Source organism: Ceratotherium simum, chromosome 7 (genome assembly GCF_057802395.1).
Source record: "Ceratotherium simum simum isolate JZ-2026a chromosome 7, ASM5780239v1, whole genome shotgun sequence".
NCBI lineage: Eukaryota > Metazoa > Chordata > Mammalia > Perissodactyla > Rhinocerotidae > Ceratotherium > Ceratotherium simum.
The window spans coordinates 44,805,742-44,820,616 of NC_141906.1; the positions used below are offsets into that span (position 1 = coordinate 44,805,742).

General features: G+C 35.5%; 1 pseudogene; it reads right to left on the bottom strand.

The window, feature by feature from the left end:
- Positions 1–290: 290 nt before the first annotated feature.
- Positions 291–443, bottom strand: LOC147916660 (U2 spliceosomal RNA; annotated as a pseudogene).
- Positions 444–14,875: the final 14,432 nt, after the last annotated feature.

Here is a 14,875-nt window from a genome sequence, read left to right on the forward strand (position 1 = left end):
ACTTTTAAAAAATATCAGGATCATAAAGCATAAAGACAGACTAAGAAACTCTTCTAGACTAAAAGAGAATAAAGAGCCATTACAGCTAAATGGAGTATATGATACCTGATTAGATTCTGGACTGGGAAAAATATATATGCAAACGGCATCCTAGAGACAATTGACAGAAATTGAATATAATCTCTGGAATAAATACTAAAATATTGCTTCAATGTTAGATTTAGTGATTTTAATAATTGTGGAGTATGGAAGACAATGTTCTTTTCTTAGTAAACACCCAGTAAAGGACGGAGGGGTCAAATGGTGTGATATTCCAACTTACTCTCGAATGACTAAGATAAAAGTTTTAAATATGTGTGTGCATGTGTGTGTGTGTGTGCGCACGCGAGGGCGCATGCACATGTATACTACACTTGATCTTAGCCAAAAGGCCGAGAAGCGATGCACATGCACATGTATAAAGAAAGAGACAGAAGGGTAAAACAAAAAGGGACACAATATAATCAGTTGGTCAATCTGGGTAAAATGTTTATATATGTGTTATTTGTTTTGTTCTTGTAACTTGCCTGAAGTGTGAAAATATGCAAAAATAAAGAGTTACAAAAAATAAAAATAAAGTAAACAAAACAGCTACCATGTGAACTCACTCATCAGTATAAGCAATGTAGAACAGTCCATCATTACATGTATCTTATAATACAAAACAAACTATATGAATCGCCTATTAACTATTCTTGCCAAAAATGTTTAACCTGAAACTAATCAAGTCCTCAGAATTAATTCCAATTTACAGGAAATACAGGAGATAGGGGAACAAATGAAATGACACCATGAGAAAGCAGTCATCAAGATTCAGAATTTGGAATACTCTAAAGGAAAAATTGACCTAGCTTTCAACAAATCAATGTCTTGAAAACTGTGTCTGTTTTAGATTAAATGTGACTTAAGTAGTACCCTCAAGGGAAAATCATTTGTGATAATTTAGGGAAAACTGGGGAAACTTGAGTAGTGAGTTTTTATTAAATTATGATAGGAACAATTATTCACTTGATTTTGTGTGAGAATGAAATTATGTTTAGGTAGGAAAATTTAAATTATTTTTTATTATATTTTAGAAAAATATAATGAAATAATTACAGGTTACTATGATGCCTAAAAGTTAATTCAAAATATGTCAGAAAAATAGACCAAAATATGGGAAATAATGTTTAAGAGCTAAAAGACGAGTGTATGAATGTTAATTAAACCATTCTTTTAAAGTTTTATATAACTGGGCATTTTATAACATATTTGCTATAAATAAGTAAAATTAAATAGAATCGTGAGTCATCGACCAAAGTAGACAGGTAAACATCAATTTTAGTAGGCAGAGAAGTTAGAAGGAAGACATTTGAGAAGTTACAATTGCAGACCAATGAGCACAGTACACAATAATTACAGATTCAACGGAGGTAGCTACTGTGAAAATATAGTCATCAGGCTGATATGGATTGGAGATAGAGTTACAAATTGTAATAAGCTCTCAAAATAACAGGAAGCACGCTTGATGTGGTTGAGAAATTTACCACTTTCCCAACCCCTGGATTTTGATAGTTAGCAAGCGGGTCATCTTGGAACAGGGAAGATGCACTTTTCTACTAGTGCAATTTGCCTGCCTATTGTGTCACAGAAAAAGAATTCTCCCTAAAGCAAATTAAGAATGCCACCAAGAATCACAGACAGATCTCTTGCTGGCAAGAGGGAAAGTGAACAAAAGTACAAGGAAGCCAGAAAAGGCTGCTGTAAGTTGGAAAGAAAGAGCAAAATGGAATTGAATTCATGTTAGCCAAACAGTTGGAACAATAAAGGAGATCTATGTTTATTTCATTTACACAGATGTCTTAGTGGAAAATAAAATACACGTGGTGGTCCATATTTATAGATAAAGATGAGATGTTACAACATGTAGAAGAGGTAATATATGCAATTCTAAAGACATTTTAAAATATATCCCAAGAAACATAAAAATGAAGATATTAGAGATCAGAAATATGATGAAGAGGAAACTATGACAGCTATTATTCAGTAAAATTATCAGTTCAGAAGAAAGGACTTAAATTTGAGGAAATTTGAAGTCGAATTATAGGTTTGCCAAGAAATGAAGGTGAAGGCTCGAGGTAGCATTCGGATATCCTGCTATCATCTCAGCAAGAAGGTAATTTTTATATGCTGAAGAGTTGTAAGGATAAGTGACAAATTAAACATTAATAATGATGTATTTATTCATTCCAGCATTCATCAGTAATATTTTTAGTCAACATACTGCTAAGGCTATAGATATAAAGACAAAGTATATTTTAGAAACAGGATCTAGGAGAGAGAGAGACATGTAAATAATAACCATAAAATTAGACAATTTTTATTTAATGTAACTCATTTATTTCCAGTGCTTTTTGGAACTATTCATTAAAGACAATATAGGCTTTATAAGCTTGCAGCATTTGAAGGACCAAAAGAAAATTTGACACCGATAAACACTACAAAAATATAGGAGATGAATTCAGAGAGGTAGGTAGGAGCTTATCCTGTAGATTATTATAGACTATGGTAAGGAATCTGATTTTATTCTAAGTCATTGGTTAAGGAAAGCCATTGACAGTTTTGAGACAGAGGAGTGATGTAATCTTATTTTTTTACTCTAGTTCCTATAAGAAAGCATGTTGCAGGGAAAGCAAGAGTGGCGCTGGAGAGAGCAGGACAAGGACTATTGCAGTACTCCAGACAGATATGAAGAACAGTAAAACATGAGATAACAGGACTTAATTTTACCTAGGAAATCTAGAAAAGGATTCTCAAAGTAGATATCAATGAATTAATTGGCTTGAAAGAGGAGCAGGAATGAGAGTGTTTCTGGGAGCGACAAAGATATTTAGTCTTTTTGTTTTTTCCTGAAAAATTTTTTAAAGACAATTTTTTTAGAGAAGCTTTAGGTTTGCAATAAAATTGAGAGTAAGGTACAGAGATTTCCCACGTACTCCCTGCCCCCACATATGCATAGCCTCTCCTATGCTCAATATCACTCACCAGAATGGTACTTTTTTTTTCTTTTGTTTGCTAAGGAAGATTCACCTTGAGCTAACATCTATGCCAATCTTCCTCTATTTTTTAGTATGTGAGCCACCAGCACAGCATGGCTGCCAGCAGAACAGTGTAGGTTCGTGCCCAGGAACTGAACTTGGGTGGCCAAAGTGGAGCACGCTGAACTTAACCACTAGGCCACCGGGACTGGCCCTTACCAAGGATGGACCTACACTGACACATCATAATCACTCAAAGTCCATAGTTTATCTTAGGATTCAGTCTTGGTATTGTACAGTCCATAGAGTTGGACAAATGTAATGACATATGTTCATTATTATAATACCACATAGAGTATTTTCATTGCTCTAAAAATCCTCTGTGCTCTGCCTATTCGTCCTCCCTCACCGCACCCCGGCAACCACTAATCATTTTATTGTCTCCACAGTTTTGCCTTTTCCAGTATCATATAGTTGGAATTATACATGTAGCTTTTTCATATGGGCTTGTTTCACTTAGTAATATGCATTTAAGTTTCCTCCGTGTATTTTTATGGTAGCTCATTTAGTAGCTCATTTCTTCTTAGCATTTAATAATATTCTATTGTCTGGATGCATCACAGTTTATTTATCCATTCATCTACTGAAGGACTTCTTGGTTGTTTCTAAGTTTTGACAATTATGAATAAAGCTGCTATAAACATTTGCGTGCAGGTTTTCATGTGGACTTAAGTTTCAACTCATTTGGGTAAATACCAAGATGCACAGTTCATGACTTTTACGGTACGAGGGTACGTCTGTGTAAGAAGCTGCCAGACCTGTCTTCCAAAATGGCTGAACCATTTTGTATTCCTACCAGAAATGAATGAGAGTTCGTGTTGCTCCATATCCTTGCCAGCATTTTGTGTCAGTATTCCGGATTTGGCCATTCTAATAGTTGTGTACTGGTATTTCATTGTAGTTTTACTTTGCATGGAATATGATGTGAGTCATCTTTTCATATGCTTATTTGCCATCTGTGTATTTTCTTTGGTGAAGTGTGTCTTCTTTGTTTTTAATGGTTTTATTAAGGTATGATTGACATACCTTAAGCCACACATATTTAATGTATATTATTTGATAACTTTGATATGTGTTTACACTTATGAAATTATGGCCACAATCAAGATAATAGATAAGATCAAGATAAGAACATATATATCCCCTCCAAAGTTTCCTTGTGGCCCTTTATAATCACATCCTTCCGCTATCCAAGCAACCATTTATCTGTTTTCTGGTTCTAAATATTAGTTAGCATGTTCTAGAATATTTAATACATGGCATCATACAGCATGTGCTCTATTTCATCTGGCTTATTTAACAGCATAATTATTTTCAGATTCTTTAATATTATAGCATATACCAGTACTTCTTTTTTTTTCATTCCTGAGTAGCAATTATATTATTTGGACATAGGACGGTTTGTTTATTCATTCTCTTGTTAATAGACGTGTGGGTTGTTTCCAGTGTTGCTATTACAAAAAAAGCTGCTATGAGCATTCATATGCACATCTTTTTAAGGACATATATTTTTAACACTAATTTAAATTGAATTATTTTTACACTTTAATTCCCAACTGTTGTTAATATTCAGAAATACAGTTGAATTTTTTACATTGTTCTTGTAACCTACTACCTTGTTAAATTCACTTTTTGTTCTAGTAAGGTTTTTGGAGATTCTATTGAATTTCCTATGTAGAAAATCATGTGATCTGTGAATAAAGATGAATTTTACTTCCTTTCAACTCAGTTTGCCTTTTATTTCTTTTTCTTGCCTGATTGCACTGGCTAAAATCTCTAGTATAATGTCGAATAAAAGTGGTGAGAGCAGATTTCCTTTCTTAGTTATATTCAGTCTCTTACCATTAAGTGTGGTGTGAGATGAAACTTTTTTGTAGACGCCTTTGGTCATGGCCAACAAATTCCCTTCTATTTCTAGTTTGCTGAGAATTTTTATAAGACGACAATCATGGATCTTATTAAATGCTGTTTTCTGGGTGTTTATTAAGGGGATCACATTTTTTTATTTTCGGCTTGGTATTATGGTAACTCTTTATTGCATGTTTTTTTCTAGTGTTAAATAAACCTTTCTGGGATAGACCTCATTTGGTCATAATATATTATGCTTTTTATGCATCAATGAATTTGCCTTTTTTTCTCCTTTTTTAGAATTTTACTTCTATGTTCATGAAGGGTATTGGTTTGTGGTTTTCTTTTGTTTTAATGTCTTTGTCTGGTTTTGTTATCAGAGTACTGTCATTGATTGACGTACTGTTCAATATCTGATTAAAGGGAGCCAAAGAGAAAAACATTACACACATTATTCTGTGAGAATCATTTTATAATCTGTTTCATTTCATTTTTTTTGCAACATCTCTTACACAGTCAAAAGATCACATGCCTAGTAAAAAGCAAACTTTTAATTTTGTGCCAGCTATCAATTTATTGCCTCTTAGCTCTAAATCCATTCTTTCATTACATGCCTTGTAATAATGGGCTGAGAACTTTAAGCATTTTTACTTTGGAGCAAGCACAGTATCAGTTGAGGTGCTGGAGGGCTATTATAAGAAAAAGGGTCTTCTCTTTGTTCCTGTGTCTCTGCTTTTTCTTCTTAACTTTGCTGCCCCATGATCAGAGGCACTCTACTCCAGTCAGGCAACCAAATAGCACAATACCTCTGTGACACTGAACCCCGGCCCAACTCCACTAACCATCTTGCCATAACCACATCAAGGTGGACACTGTGCACTCTAGACCTAGTGCCATGCTGCCAGTGAGTAAACTTCAGACACATTGATTCCCAATTTGTGCATTTCTCTTAACCTCCACTTGCCTGCAATCCAGAGGTTATTTCTTATGGCCCACACAATATAGACACTGTACATCCCAGGCTGGACACTACTGGCATGTATGCTCCCAATGTGCCAACTCCTTTTGCATGATGGCTCACCCACCTTGGTCCACCTACATTCCAGAAGCGTGTTTCCTCCTTGCTTAATGACTGTGGACCAGTTTTAGCATGAGCACCCCGTGAACTTCTTCGCCATCAAGTAGGCAGTAACCACATCTTCTCCACTGATGTCTGATTCCCAGCTTTGTAGGAGGGCCCCCCTTCCATGTTGTCCCCTCCTTGGTATTCTATTGAGCCCTAGGGTATTCTATTGAGTTGTCTTTATGCCTTTATAGTTACTCTAATATTACTGTTAATATTTATTTGTATTAAACTTTCCCTGTTCAAATTACTCTGAAGTTTATTTCTTTGGATGGTTTACAGTTTCCACAAATGTAAGGTTTTTTTTCCCCACTAATCCATGTTAACTCCCACTGCCTGAAAACAAATACTTCTCCTGTCAAGGATTCACTTCCTCGCCAAGAGCTGTAAAATTTAAAATTGTGTTTCTCATGAAACCACTTAACTATGCTCATAATATCTAGAGGCTAAGTTGGTAATATAGCCTTACATCAAAAAATGAAAATGTTGCTCTTAGCCAAACCAACACACGAGAGACAATCCAGGATAGAAAGCACGGTTCTTTACTTCAGTCAAGTTGCAAACTACAGTTTATATAACACTAATATTTGGAGAGGGTTAGGGAGAGGCACTTCTGCTTTATTCATCTTGTTCCACTTGTACCTTGCTTGTACTTCTTGGAGGCTTTCACCTTTTTTCAGAGTAGGAGAGCGTTTTCCTACAGGAATGCTGCTTCTCTACTATTCCCTCATGGACCCCTCTCTCTCTTTAATGCCTTGGCTCCCGCAAAGTCTCAGGATTCCACTTCACCTTGACCTTCTGACCAGGTTCCAGACGTGCAGTTCTGATTTTTTTTTTCCTGATCAAAACTAAAGGGAACTTCAGATTTCAGCTGAAAATTTTACTAAAGAAAAATAACCCTGACTTTTTGGCATCTGGGATCTAACTAAACAACTCCTGAATGTTGTTATGTTAAAAGGTTTCCATATACTTTCCTTGATATAAATAATATTTCAAATGGTTCCTTCTTTAAAATCTCTCAGCTTATGACAAGTCCCAGAAATAAGTATCTGGGAAAAGCAAAGAAGAGGAGGAAAAGGTAACATTAAAGTCCATCCTAACACAATTACATTGAATCAAAATCCGCCTCCTTAAAATTTCTTCTAATTCTTCTTAGTTATTTGTTCCAAAAGTACCTGCATTTTAGAATGCATTCATTGAAATGTGAAAGGGTTTAATATTCAAAAAGGATTCTTTATATTCAATGCAAGGAGTACTTTTGACAGAAAATTCTCTCTTCACATTATATCATGTAAGCAAATGTTGATTCATAAATCTTGTCATGAAAGACATCTGACGAGAAACCATCAAGTAAAAAGAGCCTTTTGCTGCAGAATTGACAAAGAGAATGAAGACATAAACTGATTTTATTGATTGATATTTTTAATGAGTGATTGGAATGGCTATGAGATAGGCAGAATACCCATGAAAAACAGATTAGGAAATAACCAAATCACCAATCTAAAGAGTTTAATAAGGATAGGAATTATATAGTTAGGAAGAAATTCCTAAGCAGAGTAGAGGAAATATCTTTCAAAATAAGAAAATTAAGCTTATTTTTAGGAACTTATATACATTACTGTGTTGAAGTAAAATGATACAACTACTTTGGAAAACAATTTGGCAATGACTTATACAGTTAAGCACACACTTACCATACACCGATGCAACTACATACCTAAATATTTACTCAAGTGAAATAAAAATATATGTCTGCACAACTTTGTTCATAATAGCCAAAAGAACTGAAAACATCCCAAATGGTCATCAGCATCTGAGTGGATAAACAGATTATGGCTTATTCACACAATGGAATGCCACTCAGAAATATGGTGGATGAATCTTAAAAATATTTTTCTTACTGAAATAATCCAGACACAAAACATATATATTGTACGATTCGATTTATCAGAAATTCTAGAAAAGATAAATTAAATCAATAATTATAGAAAGCAGATCAGAGAGTCCCTGCCTCCTGGGATAGGGGATTTACTTTGAAGATGCTCAAAGAAAAAATTGAGGGTAAGAGAAATGATCTATATCTTGTGTATATTTGTAGATACAAGAATATACACATTTGTCAAATGCATATTTGTCATTGCACTCTACACATTTAAATGGATACATTTTATTTATGTAAATGTTACCTCCATAAAGTTAATATAAAAGGAAAGATGATGAAATTAAGGCACTAGTCTATGGTAGATAGTCAGTAAACAGTACTCGTTCTTGCTTTTGGAAAAAAAAAGGAGATTGGGACTTCCACTTTCAGAAATTTGAAGTATACATACCTTTCCCTATAATTCTTCAAAAGTACAGCTAAAAACCTTTATATTATATATAAAACAAACAAAAAGATTCTGAAAGGTACAGAAGATTTCTAAGGCAGATCTGCTAGGGATCTTGGAACCCAAGAAAAAACAAAGTGGTGAATTCTCTGGGTTTTCTTTCTTTTTTTTTTTTTTTTGTGGTGAGGAAGATTAGCCCTGAGCTAACATCCATTGCCAACCCTTCTCTTTTTGCTGAGGAAGATTGGCCCTGGGCTAACGTCTGTGCCCATCTTCCTCCACTTTATATGTGGGATGCCTACCACAGTATGGCTTGATAGGTGGTGCACATGTCAGTGCCCCAGATCCGGGCCTGAAACCCCGGGGCTGCCAGAGTAGAGCGTGGGAACTTACCCACTATGCCACCGGGTGGGTACCTCTCTGGGTTTTCCTTTTGACTCTTATATCCCAGACTGGGTGCTGGAGAAGGATCAAACAACATAGTTGCAAAATATGTGAAGCCAAAACTGATAGAAATTTTATCATTTCTTTTCTGCTTAGAGAACTTATTTTAGCCATTCTTTTATGGTAGGTTTGCAGGTGATAATCTCCAGACCCAGACGATTTCACTGGAGAACTGTAACAAACATATAAAACAAGTTAACACAAATTCTATACAATCTTTTCCAAAGAATACATGAGGAGAGATTAATCCCCAATCCATTTTGTTAAACTGAACTTTTTTTATTTTGAGATAACTGTAGATTTAAAAACAGTTGTAAAAAATCGTACAGAGAGCTCAGTGTACTCATTATATTCAGTTTCCCCCAGTGGTAAAATCTTGCAAAACTATAGTACAATATCACAATATCAACTGGCATTTCTTCAGAGAATATACAGTTTTATCACCTCAAAGATCCCTCTTATTTTCTTTTACATCCAAACACACCTCCCTCTCCCAATCCTTTTCCTAATTCCTGGAAACCACTGATCTATTTTCCATTTCTATTTTTTCATCATGTGAATATTGCATAAACGGCATCATATAGTATTAGGTCATTTGCGATTGACTTTTGTTATTCAGCATAATGCCCTTGATATCCAATCAAGTTGTTATGTATCAATAGTTTGTCCCTTTTTATTTTTGAGTAACATTCCATGGTACAGTATACCACAATAATCATAAACCTACTGTAGGCCAGTTTGATTGTTTCCAGTTTTTGACTATTATGAATAAAGCTGTATACACCTTCATGTACAGGTTTTGGGTTTTTTTTTTTTTGTAGCAATAACATTTAACATGAAATCTACCCCTTTAACAAATTTTTAAGTGTACAGTGCAGTATTATAAACTATACACACGATGGTATAGAGCGGATCTCTAGAATTTATTCATCTTTTATAACTGAAATGTCATACTTGTTAAATAGCAGCTCCTCATTTCCTCCTCCCCCAAACTGGTTTTTGTCAGTTTGCTCTGCACTGAGGCAGGTGGAGGGACTATGCTAGCTGGTAGTTCAAATAACTGTCTTTGTTCTCACTGGCCCCCTACCAGCAACAGTATGCTAGGTCCTATATGTGCTCCAAGACAGGCAGGACAGAAGTCAGTTCTTTGACCAGTGCACAGAAAATTTTGGGCATTGGATGCAGGGTCAGCTCCTTTCCTCCCCAAGGAGAAGCTAGCACCTGGGATTTTTCATCCGCTTGATCTATACTGAGCCAGAGAGATGGTCTATGGCTACTGTCAGCCCACACTGCCATCTTTGTTATCCAGATTTCCAGGCAACTAGAGTACTCCAGGTCCCATCCATGCTCTGAGACAGGCAAGACAGAAACCAGTCTTCTGGGAAGTCCCTGGAAAAGGTGGGGCATTGGATGTGTAGTCCAACACTTTCCATCCCCCGGGAGAAGCTGGGATCTGGAGGATTTCCTGCTGATCATATGGCACTGTGCCAGGGGTAGGAAGTATGGTGAGAGTGTGTTTCAAATTTTCCTACTGGCTTCTGTGTGGCTGGTTTCACCCTTGCCCAGAGTACAGAAGCCCCTCAATAAGCTTCTGGATTTCTCTCAAAGGGATTTGCCCATATTTTTTTGTTAAATTGATGATCAATTTTAGTATTAGATGGTGTTATAATTTTTGTTGCAATAATCATATAAGATTTTAGAAACTTACAAGGAGGAAGATGATAGTCTATTGTATTTATGCTTATTATTGCTATTTCCATTTTGGGTCAAGATTGCTTCCTTGATGGTTCTGTTAGGCTCACCTAGTGTGATCAGTAGGCCTCCCATTTCAATCTAAGAGAGAAATAAGCTTGCTTGGGTGCCTTCTGTTGCTAGATTGGGGTCAGAAACACACAAAGTCTGGGTCACTTTCTTCTGCTGGGTAAGAGATTATAAGATGACCTGTTGCTGTGTTGTTCCTTCAGATCTGGAGTTATCCTTTATTTTTCAACATTTTATAGTTCTTCTATGCTTGCATCTTATAGACATTACAGACTCAATTACAAGTACATATCAGAGATCATCAGGGAGAAATGAGTCTACACCATCTTGTCTGGACTGTAAGTTCCCAATTTATTTTACCATGCTACCACAACCAGACAAGGGCAGATTAAAATAGAAAAAAAAAAAAAAAAAAAAGAAAAGATAGGAAGGAAGAAAGAAGTATGAAACAAAGCTACAGACTACCAGTCTTCATGAATATAGAGGCAAATAATTTTAGCAAAATAGTAGCACGTTGACTTCAGCAACAGTTTAAAAGAATTATGTACCATGACCAAGTGAGGTTTATTCCAGAGATTCAAGGCTGGTTTAACATTTGCAAATTAATCAAAACAATACATAATAATAACAAGCTAAAGAAGAAAAATCATATGATCATATTAATTGATGTAGAAAAAATACTTGGAAAAATTTAATACCCATTCAAGATAAAATGCTCAGAAAACTAGGAATACAGATGAAACTTCCTCAACTTGATAAAGAACAGCTACAAAAAGCCTGTAGTAGCATCATATGTAATGGTAAAAGATTAAATTTGTTTCCCCTGAGATTGGGAACAAGGCTAGGATTTCCACTCTCATTACTGTTATTTAACAAGTGATGGAAGGAAATAAGAGGCATGCAGATCAGAAAATAAGAAATAAAATAATCCTTATTTGCATAAGATATCATGATCTACATAGAACATCCTAGAGAGTCTCTCAAAAACTCCTGGAACTAATAAGTGAGTTCAGCATGGTCTCCTGATACAATGCAACATGTGAAAATCATTTATATTTCCATATACTAGAAATTAACATGAGAAACTAAAATTAAAAATACAATGCCATTCAAAATGTTGCAAAACAATGAAATACTTAGGCATAAATCTAACAAAATATGTATAGGGATTGTATGCTGAAAATTACAAAACAATCATGAAAGGAAACAAAGAAGGTCTAAGTAAATTGAGCAATATGCTGTGTTAATTGACTCAATAACTTGTCAATTCTTGCCAAATTTATATCTCAGTAATATTTTTTGTTGATATAAATAAGATTATTCTAAAATTCATATGGGGTTAGAATAGATAAAACAATCTGATAAAAAAATAGTAAAGTAGGAAGAATCATGCTATGCAATTTCAAGACTTATTATACAGCTAGTCATCAAGACTATGTGATATTGGTGGAAGGACAGACATATAGATCAGCAGAACAGAATGAAGACTACGTATATAGACTCACACAAGTACAGCCAACTCTTTTTTTTTTAACAAAGATGTGAAAACAATTTAATGGAGAAATGATAATTTTTCAACAAATGGCACTGGAGCAATTGGGCATACATAGGCAAAAGAAAAGGAACCTTGACCTAAACCTTATACTTTATACAAAAAATAACTCAATGAATGAAGGTATACAGGGGAATTCATATTGGTTAATAAATAAAATATTATCCTCTTTATAAAAAAAAAAAGATGTTCATCATCACTAGCCATTATGGAAATGATATCGCTACATATCAATTAGAACAGCTAACATTAAAAATTGTGATAATACCATATACTGGCAAAGATATGCAGAACTTGGATTATTAACACATTGCTGGTGGGAATGTAAAATGGTACGGCCACTCTGGAAAATAGTTGGATAATTTTGTAAACACTAAACATACATTGAGACCCAGAAATTGCACTCCTGGGCATTTATCCCAGATAAATGAAACTACATGCCCACACAAAGATCTGTACATGATTGTTTATAGCAGCTTTATTCATAATAGCCCAAACCTGGAAACCTCCAAAATGTTCTACAGTAGGTTAATGGTAAAACAAACTGTGTTACATCCGTACCATGGAATGCTACTTGGCAATAGAAAGAAACAAATACTGATGTACACAACGACTTGGATCTCAAGGGCAATATACTGAGTGAAAAAAAAAACCCAATCTTAAAAGATAACATACTGTGTGGATTCGTTATTTAACATTAATGAAATGATAAAATTTTAGAGATGGAGAACAGCTTAGTGGTTGTGAGGGCTTAGGTATGTTAGGAATCAGGGAATGAGATGGGAGTGCATTTGACTGTAAGGGGAGTACTGAGTTGAATGGTGGTCCTCAGAAAAATATGTCCATAGCCTTATCTCCAGAACCTGTGGACATTTATGTCAAAAAATAAAATTACGTTAAAGATCTTAAGAAGAAGAGCTTATTCTGGACTGCCCTGGTGGGCCCTAATTCCATCACAAGTATCTTTATAAGATATACATACAGAGGAAGACACAGAAGAGAAGGTAATGTGAACATGGAGCAGAGAGAGGTGGTCGCAAGACAAGGAATGCTGATATCCACTGGAAACTGGAAGGGGCAAGAGAGGATTCTCCACTGGAGCCTCCACGGGAGCACAGCCCTGTCAACACCTTGACTTTGGACTTCTGGCCTCCAGAACTAGGTGAAACTAAATGTTTGTTGTTTTAAGCCACTAATTTGTACCAGTTTATTACAGCAGCCACAGAAAACTAACGCAAGCTGATCTAGCAGCACAGAAAACTAGTAGCACAAGGGAAATCTTCGTGGTGATGGAATAATACTTATCTCGATTGCACTTGTGGTTGTACTAATCCACAAGTGGTAAAATGATGCGGTCCTATACTCACAGTTGATTTCCTGGTTTTGATATTGTACTTTAGAACATAAGATGCAACCCATAGGGAAACTGAAGGAGTTTAGCAAGGGGCTTCTCTATACTATTGTTGCAACCTCTTGTGCGTCTATTTCAAAATACAAAGTTAAAAAATTCAATTGACACAAGTTAAAATGGGATGACTTGTTGTTCCACTAAGTTTTTTGGTCAGTAAAACTTTCATTTATACCATGTTACAGTTTCCAAATGTTTCAGTTCTTACACATATTATATGATACAAAAATATCTTCCCCAAACCTTGAGTGGCCGGCCGTTACTCCCATTTCACATCTAACACAGCTCAGGCCTTTCTAAAGAAAAAGTACTGATCCTATGGCACAAATTTCTTGTTAATGAGGGACAGCTGTGGTATGTCTGCCTCGCAGTGAGGTGGGAGACTTCCTCTTTGGTCCAGAGTTCTCATTAATTGCTATTCTACAATCTCTTTGGATTTTACCTCTCCGCTTTTCCCAACAGACCATGATGTTGCCCTTTCTTTGTAGTTCCCATCATTTCTAACTATCCCTACAATTTACGTCCTTACTCCCTTCATTTAATATCTTCCCCTCACGGTCTTGATTCTATTTGTATCCTGAATCAGAACTTTGTTGAAATAAGTTTCTTTCAAAAATTTTCCTCTCAGATATCAGACTGAATACTGAGGCATATGCAGAGAAAGTATGCTATAAAGACTTGGTGAAAGATTAAACAAATGCATGATTGCATGAGTTGATTCAGTGTGTTATAGCAAACTTTTATACACAGGAGAAAACCTCAAAGTTAAATAGATTATGGTGGAAGTTACCGACTAGCTATTCTTATTTATTTATTTATTTATTTTTGGTGAGAAAGATTAGCCCTGAGCTAACATTCATTGCCAATCCTCCTCTTTTTGCTGAGGAAGACTGGCCCTGGGCTAATATCCACGCCCATCTTCCTCTACTTTATATGGGACACCACCACAGAATGGCTTGATTAGTGGTGCATCTGTCCCAGTCTGGGATCCAAACCTTCGAACCTCTGGCTGCTGAAGCAGAGCACGCGAACTTAACTGCTACAACACCAGGACAACCCCTCATTTTGGTTTTGTGTAAGACTTTTAGGGTCAATTCAGAATTGGAACATTCATTAACACCAAAGGTATAATTGGGAACATATGTCAATATGAAATTTTATTTGTTTACATGTTATTTTTCTCGTTCTAATTTATACCACAAAATATTGAAGACTAGGCTGATGATCCTGGATGTGAACTTTGGGTTCTGGTTTAATTCGAGTAAAAATAGATAAGCGTCACCAAAAAAAACAGGT